At 47.3% G+C, this 17545-nt stretch overlaps 1 long non-coding RNA gene across 2 annotated transcripts; it reads left to right on the top strand.

Annotated features, from left to right (window-relative positions):
- The first annotated feature begins 12697 nt into the window (after positions 1-12697).
- On the top strand, positions 12698-16105 carry LOC136545096 (uncharacterized). Of its 2 annotated transcripts, XR_010780910.1 has the most exons (4): positions 12698-13124; positions 14503-14924; positions 15039-15363; positions 15760-16105. It is a non-coding gene; the product is annotated as an uncharacterized lncRNA (long non-coding RNA). The 2 variants fall into 2 exon arrangements; XR_010780909.1 differs by lacking the exon at positions 12698-13124 and having other exon boundaries at positions 14298-14924.
- The last annotated feature ends 1440 nt before the right edge of the window (positions 16106-17545 follow it).

The raw sequence follows: 17545 nt of genomic DNA on the forward strand, positions 1-17545 counted from the left end.
CAGACTGCTCGGCGACCTCCAAATGCATCCCTTGGGCCCCCACGTCCGCCCGTCCCACTGAGGGCACGGGCGCTGGCGCGAGCATCGCCTATCCGGCCGAAGACGCGGTCGCACTGGCGCCACTCCCGCCCGAAATAGGGGCGGCACCAGCCGACGGCTACCGCCTCACTTGGAGGGCAACGTTTTATGCTAGCGCCAAAGGATTACGCTGCCTCCCGATGCTAAAAGAAACGAAAAACATAAGTTACGATGAAATCCACCCGAAATAGAGGAAGCAGGGGAACTGATAAATTACCTCAGCGCCATCGGGTAGCATATGCGTTTGGGGGGCGAACCCCCCGACCTCTGCTCCTCCTCGTCGGGTGAGGCTGCTTTGAGCCCGCCCCCTACTCTTGGGCAGAGGGGCACACTCTCCTTGACTCTTGGGGCGCGACAGCGGAGCCGCCTGCCTCCGCCAGCATCTCAGGCATGGCGACAGAGCCGCCTGCCCCTGTTGACTCCTGACGGAGGCCGATGGTATGTCCCGCCTCCGCTGGCTCCCCGAACGTACCCACCCCTCTGTAGAACGAAAAGGGTACTAACTCCTGCAAGGGCAAACCACTACCTATCAGAGCATCTTTGTTCTCTAGGATGCCCCACTCGACATCATCGGCTACCTCATCATCATTGCCATCATCATCATCATCATCGCTGTCGGTGTCCTCCCCCCGTTCTCGTGCTTGTAGCTTCCACTGCCTTTTCCTTCTCTTATCCTCCTTCGCCTTCCTCAGCTACTCACCCTCGACGTGATTCGCTGCCCTCACAAACGAATCCATCAGCAATAGAGACGGGTGATCCATGAAGATGAGGTCCCTCGGCTGGTCCTGTCCCCCTCAAAGTTAATATCAAGAGGTTAGGAAATCAACTGAAAAAAGATGTGGAAAGGGGAAACTTATGAAGATGACGTAACTAGATAAATGAAGTCGAGGGGGGCGCCTGCATCATCCCACGAAGGCTCCATCACCTCCTTGATGCATTGCATGATCTCAGAGTTGAGAGCGCCCCCTTGGCAAGCACCGTTCCATTGAACGACGCCTTGGGCGCCATCGCGTACAGCGAGAGCACGCGCATCATCAACGGCGCCACCCTCCTTGCGTGGTAGGCCCCAATGATGCCTGACCCCTTCAGGCTGCTCTCCTATAGGATGCGGATGGCGGCGATGTGATCCCGGATCTTCTTCTTGTCGTTCTCCGGGACGCCCCACTCCCTCCATGACTCCAGGGCCTCCTTGATCAAGCACTTGGTGAACTCCGATAGGGCAGCGGCGATGTCGTTCTTGAGGTAGAACCACTACGAGTGCCACCCCTTGTTGGATGTCGACAGCCACATCGGCGGGTACTCGCTGACCCGATTATTTCAGAGCTGGATGCCGGCGCACCCCATCGGCATGTGCAGCTCCTGCCTACCGCTTTTCTCCCTCTTCTTCTAGAGGGTGATGGCGAAGAAGTACCTCCAGAGATTGAAGTGGGGGCTGATCCCTAAGAATCCCTCGCACAGGGCAACGAATGCCACCATATGCTGGATCCCGTTGGGATGGAGGTGCTGCAACTCGATCTTGTAGTAATGTAGCAGCCCTCAAAGAAATTTGTGGGTGGGGGTAGCAAACCCACGCTCATGGAAGTGCGCGAATGACACCACGTAGCCGTCGGGAGGTGACGACAGATCCTCCTCGTTGGGCAGTAGCCACTCCTTGGCTAAGGTCCGTGCGTGGAGAAGGCCGTGACGGACGAGGCCCTCCATGCGCTGGAAGGTGATGTCAGAGCGGCACCATGGTTCCATTGCAAGATGGGGGTAGGGGGATGTGAGCTCAACGATGGCGGGGACACGGATGCAGGAAGCCTTGGCGATTGGCGATGGCGATTGTAGATGCGAAGGCAAGAAGGCAAGCTATGAAACCCGAGGGGTGAACCCTTTGGTTTTATAGGTGCAACAGGCATGAGGAAACCAACCGTCCGCCTATATCTCTGCACCTTCTATGATCTGCCACAACATCACGCCACGGGATATGCGCACGTAATCTCTATCCATTCCCTTAGAAAAATCGCCGGACGTTTTGCCTCTCTATACGGATCACGACTCGTCGTAAGTGCGAGGAATACAGATCTAAAAACACCTCTATGGCCCATCTGGGCCTAGGAGCTCAAAGGTTAGCCATCGATGGGTTCGACAACCGCTCTGGGCACCTTCAAGGTAAGAAAGTAGAAAGGGGTGGGTCCACTAGCGACCAACACCTAGGCGCACAAGCGCTGTGGGAATCCTGGCCCACATTCGAGTCTCGGCCAGATACGATCCATGGTTTTTTCCTAAGGAAGGCAGAGAGTCCTCAGGATCGGTCGAACGGATCCAAGAACTATATGGATTGATCGCTAAGAATCTAGAGTTGGTCACCAGCTGGCCCTAGCCGAATCCCCATGAACAGGATACCGGAGCCCCAATCAGGAAAGACCTTTTTCCAACCCACCAAATATCATGGCCATATCAGCAAAGGGTCTGATCTCGACGAAAGGGAACCACCGTTCCTAGGTTACATCATGGGCTATAGAAGAAGGCCAAAGCCCTTAGAGTCCTCCTATTCGAAAAAGCCTTCGGAGGAGTATTCTACTCCTCCGAAAGCTCGAGGGCTACTATCGGGGACCAATACTAGGGTACCCGAAGAGGAGGGACTAATGGTCGTCATACGTTAATCCATCCAGGCAGTCAAAGGTGCGACTACAGCTCCAATCGACACCGAGGCCACGGGCTCCGCCTTGCTCGACCTCTAGCCATGGGCTCCACCTCGCCTGACCCCATGGTCGTGCGATCCGCCTCACCCAACCTCTGGGAGCAGGCTCTGCCTCGCCCGACCTCTAGCCGTGGGCTCCACCTTGCCTGACCCCAAGGACATGTGATCCGCCTCACTCGACCTCTAGGGGCAGGCTCTACCTCGCCCCACCCCAAGGTCATGCGATCCACCTCGCCCGACACCGAGGCCACGGGCTCTGCCTTGCCCAACCTCTAGGGATGGGCTCTGCCTCGTTCAACACCGAGGCTGCGGACTAAGCCTCGCTCGACCCTCGAGGGTGGGCTCCACCTTGCCCAACGTCTGAGGGCTGGCTCCATCTCACCCGACATCTGAGGGTGGGCTCCGCCTTGCCTAACACCGAGGCCACGGGCTCCACCTTGCCTGATCCCGAGGGTGGGCTCTGCCTCACCCAGCATTTGAGGGTTGGCCCCACCTTGCCCAATGTCTAAGGGTGGGCTCCACCTCACCCGATGTCTGAGGGTAGGCTCCGCCTCACCCGATGTTTGAGGGCAGGCTCTGCCTCGCCCGATCCTTCAGGCATAACTCCTAATGGAAGCTCACGCTGCTACCAACCACTACGGGCCAGAAAGTATAACCCAAGGTCAAACTTCAGACATCATGCAGGGAGCGTCACATCTCAACACGACCCATCCCCATGACCTATCATTCTAGGGAACTCACATCACCCACAGTGATGGACGTATGGTCACTATGCTACCTACTCCCTGTACGGCCGCTGATCAGTAGGCTGGTTCGTCGCGCTGCCCGTCGGGGTGGAGTGGGATGTGATGACTCGCTGACAATGCCAGGGCATGGCATCATCGGTGGACAGGCACCTGACGTGGAGTTGTCCCTATCACCGCCTACCATGTTAGCGGGTCCCGCACAAAGGAAAAGAAAGGCCTGACGACCCTAAAGGACTTCCTCTCCCTCTCGTTCTCCTTTTTTCTCCCATTATAACCCATGCTTTCCCTTGCCTATAAAAGGGAAGGCAGGGCGTCCCACTAAGGGACACAACGATGCATCACACCGCATTAGACCAAAACTACTAGCATCGAACCTCGAACACATATCCGAGCAGCAACCGAGCTCTCGGTACCCATTCGCTCTTTCCACCAGAGACTTGGGACCTATCCCTCTCTCGCTCGTTTATAACCCCTACTATAAACTTTTCAGTGCTAATAACATGAGCAGCAACAACAAATTGGATGTAGGGACATTCTGCCTAAACCAGTATAAACCTCATGTCCTCTTAGCACACCATCCGAGCTAGATGCATAATATTAGAAATTTACTTGGTGTTTACTCAAAACACCGACAACACTAGTTGTATGTTTTGGTATTGTTGATTGCTTCTAAGTGAGCACTTTGTCATGGTGTGGGTCGTGGGTGTGTTGTACGTCACGTTGCCCTCCTTTAAAATTGCTCAAACATCGTTAAAACGTGTGAAATCATGTTATGGGCGCTCTGTTCGCGAACTAGCATTCAGCGTGATGAGCTAGTGTTGGCATGCTTCTATCTTCCTCTCTAGTTGCCCTTTTGTCATGAAGATTGCTTCGTTAGATAAATGATAATGTCAACTTTAGGGTAGTGCATTTGGTTAAGCCTTAGTCGAGTTAGTTAGTAGTTTTCGTGTTGCTTTAATATCCGTGCATGTCACCGTTCATCGTTACTTGGCCTGGGTCTACAGTCACCTCGCATGTAGGTAGACGCTGCCTGGACATTCTTGGCCATGGTCGTGCTGTGGCCGGCCTTATTGGCTGTTGGTCGTGCACCGGGCTACGACGGCCCTAGTCATCTTCCGTAGGGCTGGGCCGAGCTGCGGTGCTGCTAAAGCGGAGCCAGCCAACGTCGTGGCAGTTACCGTCGGGTCATCGTGGCACTCGCCTCTCCACTCATCCCACCTACCCACTGCGGCACTACTTGCCTCGACTGATTCATAGTGTAGCTATCTCACCACCGTGGTCCTATCGCCTAGGCACGCTGTGCCTGGCGCCCTTGCTTGTCCCATTCCCACCCTTGTCCTCCCCCCATCTGATGCCTGCCACGCTGCTATTTGTCTTCATGTCACCGTACCCGCCTCATCCTCATTCCTATCTCCTTGCTCGTCCTCATGCCATGCTCATGACCAGTCAAACCCCATGTCCCTCTCTCGCTCTCTTTCTCTCAAAGGTGCTCAGCCTGCCATGGCCAAGTCGAACTCCAGTCGAGTTTTGCTACCGCCGTTCACCCCATCCTGAGTGTCTTAGCTCGATTCTTTGCAACCACGGTTAGCTTTGGAAGTTAGCTAGCCAGTCAACCCACTTTGAGCCCCTCAATCCTTTATGGCCGGCCCAATTCAGAATTTCTAAGCCGCCGGTCATCTCGCCTCTGAAACAGAGCGCGACTGGGGGTAAGGCCCTACCCCTCGGTAGGGGTTCAACTAGTTGTTCCTATGAGCTCACCTTGGTCCCCTTGTGCTGTTGCTCATCTTCATTTGACCAGGAACAATGTGGGTGAGTACCTGATGCATCGGTGTCAACCTTGGAGCGCCACCTCAGCACTCCTCCGTCTCAACCTCCATCGTAGTGTGAATCTTTGTGAGCTACTAGTGCTTACCCGCTATCTCCACCACCTCAATAGTGCCTTAGGCCGCCGGAACAGTCGTGCCGCCACACGGTTCTGCCCGTCGTCGAGGCTAGGCCTCAATAGTGCACCGTTAAGCTCCCAACCGCCGCCCATCCTTGTGCATTTGGCCATAGAGCCCGATCGACCCCTTTGTCTCACTGAGTGCCGCTAGGTTGCCCGGCGTATCCGTCGTATGACATTGGTGAGCCGCGCCATCGCGCGCATGCGCCTAGGGGCATGCCGTTGTAGAGACGAGTTTTTATAGGGTGTTAGATGCGAGGCGTGTCTCTTCTGCAATAGTGCGTATAGTGTCGCGTAATAAATTGATAGATCAAGGTCTTTTCTGCAAAATAGCCAGCGAGCGCGAGGGATCCCGCCTTGGGCCGCTTGCTGGGCCGTCATGCTACACGCGCCCGCGTTGGGCTAAGCTGGGCTGCTGGGCCGAATTAGCTGTCGCCAATTTTTCCCTTTTTCTTAAGCAATTCCTAATTTAGTTTCTAAGCAAACTTGTAAATTCAATATAAAATTATATAGCTAACCAAAAAATTCTGAAACTAATTTTGTTAAGTTCCTAAAATCATGACCTATGTGCTAGTATATTTTGTTCGCATAGTTCATAGTATTTCTAAGAGTAATCTAATTAAATTGAAATACTTGACATGGTTAAAACATCAACTTGTAGGAATTGTTGCGGTAAATTAGTAATAGTGTTGGCTCTAGAATCTTTACAGTAAATTCCTAACATTATTAGGTGCTCACTGTAATTTTTTAGCTCTATAAGAATTAGTTGCTAAGGTAGCTAAATGAGCCCTAGTACGAATATATGTATTTAATCAATAAAATGCTAAAACACCTTGGAGTTGTAAAACTAAAACATTTTCCGGAAACGAAGCCTTACTTGACAACGCGGATATGTAGTCTAGTGCGTTAGTCATTAGAGCTAGCTCGTTAACTTGCGAAGCGTAATAGTGTTTTTAGAGTGCGGTTACCTTTGGTTAATTACGTTTTCTGCGCTGCATCTGCGAATATCATAATAGGAAAACGATGGATCTGGAGTCGATCGGAGTAGTAAGGATGGTGCCTTGGTGATCGCGTCGCCACGGTGGACTGCAAATCCTTGGTTATATCTTGCCCAGATAAGCCCTGGTGCATAACCTCTATTATTCTGCACTTTATTTTATATTTGTGCATTAAGTTTTTAGGAGTTGAATGAAACTCACTTGCATATATATATATATATATATATATATATATATATATATATATATATATATATATATCCTTTATCTATGAGTCTTACTAGTATGATAAGATCATGTAGATTGCTATGCTTTAGGACCCTGGTAGAAGTCGAGTGATTGCCTGTCACTCACGAGAGATAGAAGAGATACTATTATTGCCATTATTATACTACTATCACATGCAAAATATATATATATATCAGAATGTATATTGGAGACCGGGCGGAATGGTACTTTGGATCTAGATTTGGTTAGGCATTCGAGCGAGGCTCGGATTGCACTTGTTCCACCTATGTCGATTGAGGACCGTCCGTTGCTATGGATGGTAGTCAGGTCATAGACTTTTTATCCTGAGCACATACTTGCTTATGGGAGCTGGAAGACTTGTTACTCTCTTGTCATGGATTCCGGCTCTTTCCGGACCGACTTTAGGGGTGGTATTAGGTGGAGGTCTAAGCACCATACTGGGGACCTGGACCCCTTGACAGGAGTGAGACGAGTTGGTTCTGTTTGTGCCTAGAGTACAAACAGGACGTGTGTTTTGGGGTACGCAGCTGAGATACATTGATTCGCGAATCGTCGTTGCTCGAAACGATAACGACTTGGCTATGATCTAGCACCGTAGTAACAACTGGAACTTGAAAGGAATAAAATGGTTCTGATTGCTTATCCACATGCTTGAAAGTAGCTTAGGAGCTTACCTAAAATGATTAGCTAATTAACTGAAAACAATTGCTAAAAACTTGAAATATAAGAATGCACTATTAGTAATGCTTTCTACAAAGGCAATAAACCAGCAAGCCAAACAACCTTGCATATCCTTGGAGTCTTTTATTTTCTCCTGTTGGGTAAGTCTTGCTGAGTATAATTAAGTACTCAGTGTTTTATTCCTCTGTTGCAGGTGATCGATGGATGATAGACTACTCTTGTGTGTGAAACCTCCTGGTGGGCTCAGTGATGATTTCCTTATGTTGCTGACGTAGAGTTTCTTCAAAATTTTATAAAACTGTTTGCAAGCGAAAACTTATAATCTGTTACTGTTCTTTGTATGTAAATGTTTCTCATGTAGCTCTTAACATGTAGTATATGAATTTTTATTGTCGCTGAAACTCTGATCACATGTTTAATTCCGCTATTGTATTATGCAATGTAAGAAATGACTAAAATATGGTGTAAGCTCTATACTCTCATTTACGATCCTAATGAAAAAATATAAAGTTTTGAGTTCTCTCGAGGTGTGCTCGACAGAACTGTATGGTTTAGTGCTCTCACTTGGTGCTCAGCGTCTAATAAAAAATAAGTATTCTTGAGAAAGATTAGTTGTTTCTGCCACACATATAGCTCTGTTTGAAAACGAGAACTCCTACTGGTCCATTACGTAACGCTTTAAGTGCGCATACAGCCACCTATATTCAGTTTTTTTTTTAATCCGAGGAAAGAAATGCTGGAGACCCCTGCATCCCTCTCGGCCCAGGCCCAGCTCGTGAATTGAAGGACGACGCGGCGCTCCCCGTATCCCTCGATTTTTTTTTATTTTAACATTTTTTGAAACTAATTTTAAATTTAACACGGTCGGTTTTTTTTAAACTAACACTTTTAGCCGTGCCTATTGCCCTGGCGCGGCCAAATACCTGTGCCGCGCCATGCATGGTGGCGCGGCTGAGGTCTGACGTGGCGATGACCGGAATCGCGATCGTTGACGTGGCAGGGCTCCGCCGCACCACCGATCTTGGCACAGCTGGGCCAAATAATTATCGCGAGCGAGCCCCCCCCCCCCCCCGCCCGCCCGCACCCCTGCCCGCCCGCCCGCCGCCGCGCAGCGCTCGTCGCCAGCCGCACGCGGCCGCCCACGCCGCGCTCGCCCGCCCCCGCGCCGGCCGCGCCCAGCCACTCCCGCCACGCAGCACCCGCGCCGGCCGCGCAACGAACGCCGACGCGTCAAGGCCGCCTGCTTCTAAGGTACCACCCTCTCGATTTTAGGTTGTTTTGATTATTATTGTTTTAGGATAATTAGTGATTTAGGATAATAAATAATATAGGATAGTTAGGGTTTTATGATTGTTATTGATTTATGATAGTTAGTGATTTAGGATAGTTAGTGATTTAGGATAGTTAGGTTAGTGAATTTATTTGTGATTTACGTAGGTAGTTTTTAGGTTTGAGGTTAGGATTTTGGGTCTAGGGATTGATTAGGTATTTATTATTTAGTTTATAGTTAGTTATTTAGTTAGGGATTTTGGGTATAGATACTAGTTTACAAATATCGGTACTTACTAGTGCGTGATACGTCGATTTTGATGACTTCATGAAGTTTCATCAAATGCTTATATTCCTAGTGAAGTTGTTTATGTTACTAGTGCGTGATATGTCTGTTAATTTTACTTTGAATATATACATGTGCTTTCATATTACATAACAAGTAGTTTAAATTTTGCAATGCTACGTAATGTTAATTTGAATTTTGTTAATTTGATTACTCTAACGCTTTGTTTATCAATTTGTAACAGGATGGCCCCTCCCGCGCAGCACCCGTTGTACCCCATTCTTGAGGTGGAGTACGACGACCAGCACCGAGCACACATCTTGAGTGACAACGACGCAGAGGTGGCCTTGCCTACTTTGAGGCCCCGCACGCACACCAGGGCACACTAGTGGGACGAGTGTTATGCGCCGTACATACGGCGTGCCGGCTTACTCGAGCTTGTCCGTGTTATCAACCATGGTCTTCCGTCCCTTGACCCAGCACTACTTACTACAGCTGTAGACAGGTGCGAGTGCATTCTTTGTACGTAAATTTTCTTATAACAAATTTGAGGCAACTAACAGTCGTTCTATTCTTATAACAGGTGGAGGCCTGAGACCCACACGTTCCACCTACCTTGTGGTGAGATGACCTTGACCATGCAGGACGTGAAGGCTATTTTTGGCCTTCGATTGGGGAGACTTCCAGTGACAGAGATAGTTGACAAAGATCATTGGAGGGAGCTGGTGGCTCAGTTTACTGGCTTTCTTCCACCGGACGACGAGGCTTCTAAGAAAAATAAGTGAGAAATTGAAGCATATTTAATACTTGTATTGCTTTCCTGCAACCATCGGGTCTTATTTTCTTTGGTAAATTTTAGGAAAAGTTCCGGTGTTTCGTCGTCCTGGATCACGGAGCGCTTTGATTATTTAGACCCACAGGCTGAGGAGGCTCAGATCGACAGGTTCACTCGAGTGTGGCTCTGGCACTTTTTTGGTGCTTTTCTCTTTCTAGACGCCTCGAGCAACACCATCAGCTGGATCTTCCTTGACATACTACGCCAGCCGTGGGAGAACATAGCGGCGTACAGCTGGGGCAACACAGCCCTAACATAGACATATCGACAGCTATGCATTGCCTGCCGTCACACCTCAGGGTATGCGAACCTTAGAGGTTGCTCGTACCTACTCCAGGTTTGGTGTTGAGAATGATGGCCCGTTGGGAGGCCACTTAGTACTGGTTTACCGGTAAGTACTTTGGTTCATTATATTTTTTGATATGGTTATATATGATGAGTTTATTAATGGCTAATTCATTATCGTGTTCAATGCAGCAATGGAACGGACAGGATACACTCCCTGCAGCTCTGTGTTATCTAGATGGAATCAGAGTTAGTTAGAGGGAATGCGAGGCGTAAGTACAGGGAGTATACGGACGGTCTCGATGTCCTGACACAGCACCAGGTTATGCTCTCTTTACTATCATATATGTGTCTTGTTCGATGTACACTATATCACAACCTAATTCAATTACAAAATTTTAGATGTATTGGTATCCTTGGGATGCTCCAGAGCTCTAATACTATCTTAGTCCTATCACTAGGGACGAGTCAGACGAGTATCACTGCGATTTCCCTCTTATTTTCTTCCATGTGGTCGAGATTCACTTGTCCATCAGGGTCTGCAGACAGTTTGGAAGAATGACAGGCTGCCCACCACCGCTTTACTCCACCAACCAAGATTGCACGTGTGTGTTATCGATTAATAACAAAGCTACAATTCAGAGGTGTGTGCGGTACAACCAAGGATTGGCGCGTGACACACAGCGTGCACATCCATTTGTGGCAGAACAAGGTACGACATCTGGTCCATGCGGGTCCTCCACACGACCAGCACACCTTCGACGAGTACCTGCGGTGGCTTCATAGGTTTACGAGGACACATATCAAGCTCCCGTACACTGAGAAGATGATTGACGAGGACTCAGAGGAAGATGTCATCGAAGATGTGTACGACATTACCACTAGGGAGGACACACAGCTACAGAAAACCCCGCTTCAAAGATACGTGGTAAGATATTTGAATGGTACAATTTGTTATCCTTTTGGTATTAAGTATGTGTACTAAAACTGTCCAACCGTGTTTACCTAGGTGGCACAATTATCAAGGCTGTCCAACGAAGCAGCGTTTCGACTTTACGAGTCTAGAGGGCAGGGGCCAAGCGTTCTCGCGGCTTTTGTGGAGATAAACATAAACTTGCCCGTTCCAAAAATATTTCTTTAGTGTATATGCGTTTGGAAAATGCGCTAACTTTAACGTCTATTTATGCAAAAGGTGAAGAAGAGCTATAGGAAGCTAGCTCAGAAGCTGAGCTGCATGGACACTCCTTATGAGGAACCGCCACTCCCGGCTCGGTCGGGTGGCACGTCTTCAGCCTCTTTGAGGACACTAGTCGGCTCTTCTCAGTCGATGACAAGTGTCACTTCCGCGGTGCGTACACCACCACATCATAGCGCTGGGAAGGACCCTGCAACCGAGGACGACGAGGACGACGACGACGACCCCCCGGACTTCCGCAGACAGCACAACCAGTGGGACGATTGGCCGCAGGACGATATCGGCATGTGTCAGCTAGGTGGTGCCCCGCTTGGTATCCAAGGAGCCTCACAGGTACTAACAATGGTAGTTTCTTTAAATAAGTATGCTCCATGAACTAACGATAATAAAGAATTATAAGTAATCATGTGTATCATATACTTACAGGGTATGAGCCGTACGCACCGTCGACGCGACCATATCGACGTTGGCTACACTCCTAATGTATTGCCAACAAATCCGAAGAGACAGAGGCGTCCGAGGGATCCTTACACTCCGGGATCTTAGTTTATTAGGTCAAATGAATGTTGACGTCCGAAACTTACGGGGTTATTTGGTTATGTTATGTCAAACCAATGAAAATGTTATTTGACAGCTTGTCAACTTGCGCACGGACTTCATTTATTTGCTTCATATTTGTTTCTATGCGTCGTGGCAGCACTGCCGACGAGATTAAGTAGCAACTAGTTCGGGAACTGGCAGTCCCGCCGTATCTCGACGTCGGTGGCCGGCGTCTTGCGCGAGGGGTTGAGAAAGCCGGGGTCCATGGTCGCGTCGCCGTCGATCCTACAATATGGGGCAAAAAAGTCCAAGAAATAAGTTCCTTTAAAAAAATATTCGTTTCAATCCGATCTAATTTTTCGTAATCGATTAGTTAACATGGTGGTTAACCGTATTATGAAAAACGAAAAAAAATCATTGCCTTATCAAATTCTCTATTCGGTCGTGAAACTAATTCAATAAAAGACAGAAATAAATCCACTATTGATTTTACGTCAAGCAATACTTAGAATAACTCCCACTATCGGCGCGACGCGTTCCGATTAAACCGTCCAGGGACCGCCGGGCGCGGCGACCAGGCGGGTTTGCTGCTCAGGCAGGCGGGACTGGCCGTGGGGTTTTATTCGGCTCTGCCGCGCCACGGATCAAGGCGCGTCACTGCCGCACCAAGGTCGATGGCGCGGCAGGCCCTGCCTCGTCAGCGGTCAGCGATTCTAGTCACCGCCACGTCAGCCCTCTGCCGCGCTACTATGCATGGTGCAGCACAGTCATTTGGCCGCGCCAGGGCAATAGGTGCGGCCAAAAGTGTTAGTTAAAAAAAACGTGTTAGATTTAAAATTAGTTTACAAAAAGTGTTAAAATTAAAAAAAAAAAATTCTATCCCTCCCGTATCCTCCCCGTGTCTGTTGAAAAAAAAAGCTTCGCCCCGTTATCCTCCCCCTTCACCTGTTGCGATAGGGTTCAGCGACGCGGCTGCGTCCGGCGTCGCCGTGAGGACGGCGCGGCCGCGGGGAGGCGGCGTGGCTGCGTCGGGCGGCGCGGGAAGGGACGGCGCGGCTGCGACGAGGAGGCGGCGCGGGGAGGGACGGCGCGGCTGCGAGGAGGCGGGGCGGCGAGATTATTGGGTTCGCGAGCTCGCCGACGAGGAGGTCATCCACTACATCCCGGCTTGAGGCGGCAGGTTCTCCATTGCACCATCCCATCAGTACCACCACCGCGCCTCCGTTATCAATCGCCGCCACCGCCGTTCGCCGACGTCACCGTGCCCTTACCGCTACGACTACTAAGGCTCCTCCTGCCCCGGCTCATGCGCATTTCAGCAACTACATCCAGTTCCGGTCTGCGCTTAATCTGGTTCACTTTGTTGAATCTATGAATGCCAATGTCTCATGCTCACCACCTGTTTGTGAAAATGCTTATAGAAAGTGTCACTCTAGATCATCTCCAATATCTCCAGTGGTTAGGATAAGGACCATGGAGGTTGAGCCTTGGTTTGTGTGTCCATCACTCTTCCTCTTGTCTAGATAAACACTAGTTTGTGAGCTTGTCTGAATAGTACAGGCATGCTTAGATAATGTGCACTGTAATGTACTACATGATTGAAATTTCTTTGGCGGTCATGGAATATCCAAATATGAATCGAAGCTGTAGTGTCCTGATGTTTGCTAATAGATTTCTTAGATATCTGGTACTATCAATGCCTGATGTTTGCTAATAGGCCACCGGTCATGGAATAGTCCTTGGTTAGATATCTGGTAGCTACACTCTGAAAGGAAACCAGTACATTAGAAAGGAAGGGAATAGCTACACTCTGAAAGTAGAAAATGATCGAATCCTTAGAATCAAATAAACACTTGCTTGTTTAGCAGAAGCTTTCGAAGAAGATAGGATGAGCGCACTCCCTGATGAGTGATGAGACCCTGCTCCACTTCCTGGAGCGCATATACAGTGTTCCAGGCCAGCACAGTCTCCAGGTCCTGGTGATGGGCTCATCTCCCTCGCTTGCTCGCTCTCTCATGACCACCTACACAGCATCTCTCCCCTAAATTCAGTAACCTCAGAGATGTTTGTGTCTACAACATTTTCGTTGAGTGTGACTTCAATTGGACTGACTATATATATTTATGTTTGTCCTTGAAGCTGGGCGTCCTTGTTGCCATCAATTGTAACACTTCCTTTGCCTTCTGACTTTCTCAGACTATTTTGTGGAAGATATCTCGGTGCTTTGTAATTGCCTAGAAAGAAATCATGGTTATCTATAATAAACTGCAATGGTTAAATTTAAGCTGACCATATACTTTGGTCATGCAATTTTATTCCCACAAAAGCATAACAAGTAGGCCACCGGGGGACCATGCATGTTTCATTACATTATTTCATTACTACAGGAGTAGTATAGTATTATATATTATTATACACGTACTATTACTAGCTATCTTCCTCTTTTAGTAGGATGGGATGGGATGGGTGGCTGGGTTAGTGCTGCTGATGCCTTACTTAATTTGCTCAGATTAGTGATAAAGATGCCATGACAGTTGTGCCGGACTCCAGAAGCGTTGTCTGCTGGGGCATACTACTCCTATATATGGGTTCAACTTTCAAGTATAATAATATATATACATATATTAGTGCCACAATCTTACCAGAAATATGATTAAATTAAGTCCTCTTGTCGGCCGTTCTACCATGATAATGATATACCCCTTTCTTAAGCAGATGTGATACTCCCAGCTGACAGGACAGGATTAGTGGGGCTTTCCGAGACTCAGAGAGAGAGGAGAAAGAGACAGCACTGACGGCCTGGTTCACAGGCTGAAGCAAGCATCATCAATCATCATCTGAGACTGTGCGGTGCATGCCCGCATGGGCTATATATTAGTTTGGCTTGGGCCTGCTTCGGATATGGGCCACCTACTGTTTTCTGGAGAAGATCGGTGCCAGCCGGCCCAATTGGGGTGTATATACGATAGGACCAACATGGACTCTGCATTTCGTTACCGACGATAGGCCCAACATGGACTCTGCATTTCGTTACCGACGATAGGCCCAACATGGACTCTGCATTTAGTGTCCTGATGTTTGCTAATAGATTTCAGAATGGACTTGTCAAGAGGGAGGATCTGTTCATCACAACCAAGGTAATCTGAATCACAGAATGCTACCTTCTGTATTCTACTGCAGGTTTTTTTTTTGCCCCACTCTATTCCATAATCTTCATGTGATTGAAAGTTTGGAATCTGTTCTCATTGCAGCCGTGGAACTCAGATCATGGCCATGTGCTTGACGCCTGCAAGGATAGCTTGAAGAAGCTGCAACTCGATTATCTCGATCTCTATCTTATTCACTTCCCAGTAACTACTAGGCATACAGGTAAGTTCCTTGCCCTTTGCACAATATTTAGAAAGATTCAATGGGTACCTCACAGAAATGTGTATTTCTGTAGGAGTTGGACACAACTTCTAGTTCTCTTGGTGATAATGGCGTGCTAGACATTGATTCCACTATTTCATTGGAAACAACATGGCATGCAATGGAAGAACTTGTTTCCATGGGACTGGTGCGCAGCATTGGAATCAGGTAAACCGAACCAACAATTTTCTCTGTTTTGTTAGCACCAGTTTGACATTTGAGATATTTAGTCTTAGCAAGCTTCCCTTTGTATTATGATTCATTACATTGGCAAGCTTCCCTTTTGTACTACGAATATTGCTGGTGCTGAAAGCGTAGTGTAGTTTCGAAATATCCTGAATTGGAGTATAATAAGTCTTACACTAAAATTTTCTTGCTGCGACTTTTTCCATGCTTGGTGGTTTACTTTCCATGCTCTAGACTATCAACAATCATCCATTACAACTAGCTCTAGACTATCAACCATCATCCTTGTTTAACAAACAGGAGTACATTTTGTTTGGATACTTTGCAATATCATCAGTTCTGGTGCCAATGTGATCAGCTAACTTGGCATTGTGGCAGCAATACAATTAGCAGAGCTTGGCTAAGAAGTATGGCAAGATGCCGGCGCAGCTGGTCCTCCGGTGGGGTCTGTAACGTAACACGGTGGTGATCCCCATGACCTCCAAGGCACAGTAATACATTAGCACACCACTTTATATACCTTAACTCATCGGGACATGTTTGGTTTCAAGCAGGAGCATTTGCCAAGTGAGGACAGGAGCTTGCATATGTATGTAACTGTGATGTGAACATGTCAGGCTTTTTGTCTCTCTTAAAGGGAGCAATGCAATCTGGTTACAAATGTAAATATGTATGTCTGCAAGATTAAAATGTTTGGAGTATATAGTGTTAACGTGTGCTCTTATTGGTTCATTCTCAAATGGATTGTGTCGATTTTATATTGCTAGCAGTTCTAATAATGCCTCCATTAATGTTTGAAGGCGTTGTACACCTCTAAATAGTATTTTAGGTGTTCAAAAAATGCCTTTAAATGTTGATATTAAAAGGCATTTTGGAAAAACACCTCCAAAGACCTTTTACTTTCATGTTTTAGATGGTGTTTTAAAAAATGCCTCAAAAGGTCTTTGATGGCGTTTTGACCATTTTTGGAGGCATTTGTAAATGCCTCCTATAATGGGACGTGCTGTAGTGATTATTAATATATGAGAAGTTCCAGATAAATGTACTTCTGCACAATGGAGTTACTTTTTTTTGGGAAAATACACACATGGAGTTACGATGCAAAGTGGATGGCTATTATTTGGAATTAAAAGCAGAGGGTAACTAAACTTTACCGTAAAGGATATCTGCATGAATATTTTGTTAGAGTACGAGCAAATAAATCAGTGAAATGAAAGATAAGCGATCAGTAGTGGGACCTACATTCATACATAAATTTCTAACACTTATCTCTCTCAAAATTACTGGTCCGTGAGGCAGCATATATAAGTCCATGGACTAATGTGTATCAAAATTAGTTTCATTGAATTCTCTATATAAAGTATAAAATATGTGTTGATACTTGATAGTAGTTCACTAAATATGGTCAAAGTCAGAAATTTAACTTATGATCTATTTAAGTTGGCTTCTTGGCTATAATTTTGAATTTGAGAGAGTACTATATACTTAAAGCGGGGAATGATTACATTGAAAGCATCAAAATAGCTGGCGTGGCGGTCGATAGAAATACAGCGAGGGAATCCAAGCATGTACTAGAACGTATAGTCAAACTGTAAAACAAAAGGCTCAAAGCACATTGCATGTGCGTGGGCAACGTACTACCACCGGGCAAGCAAGGAATAAAGAAGCTATAGGTTCGTTCAAAAGATACACAGGCAACGTACTACCACCGGGCAAGCAAGGAATAAAGAAGCTGTTGGTGGCGTGCGCCTGAGACGCTATGGATTTGGACAGCCATTATACTCCTATGCTCTGCAGCAGGTTGATGCATGAACTCTGATCTCCATAAGACTCTTGATCTTATACATGGGTAGAGGCCACTGCAGGCACAGCTAGATCTCCAATTATTCTATGGTAACTACTTAACTATATTCCCAATTTATTATGTTTATCTATATCTCAGTAGAATTCATATGCAACTGAATTCAGTTCTAGCTAGTACTCCTTCTGTTTTTAACAGGCCTATTAGGATTTGTAGTAGTCTTTAACTAAAGGCATATTTTTACCACCAATTTCTCTTACAATTTATCACTAATTGCTTTGCAATCAATGTCGCATAAAAAAACTTGGAATCCAATCTTTTCATGTAGCTTCTATACACTAATCATGTTTATAATTCGACTAA

The sequence above is a fragment of the Miscanthus floridulus genome, chromosome 3, assembly GCF_019320115.1.
Source record: "Miscanthus floridulus cultivar M001 chromosome 3, ASM1932011v1, whole genome shotgun sequence".
NCBI classification, from domain to species: Eukaryota; Viridiplantae; Streptophyta; class Magnoliopsida; order Poales; family Poaceae; genus Miscanthus; species Miscanthus floridulus.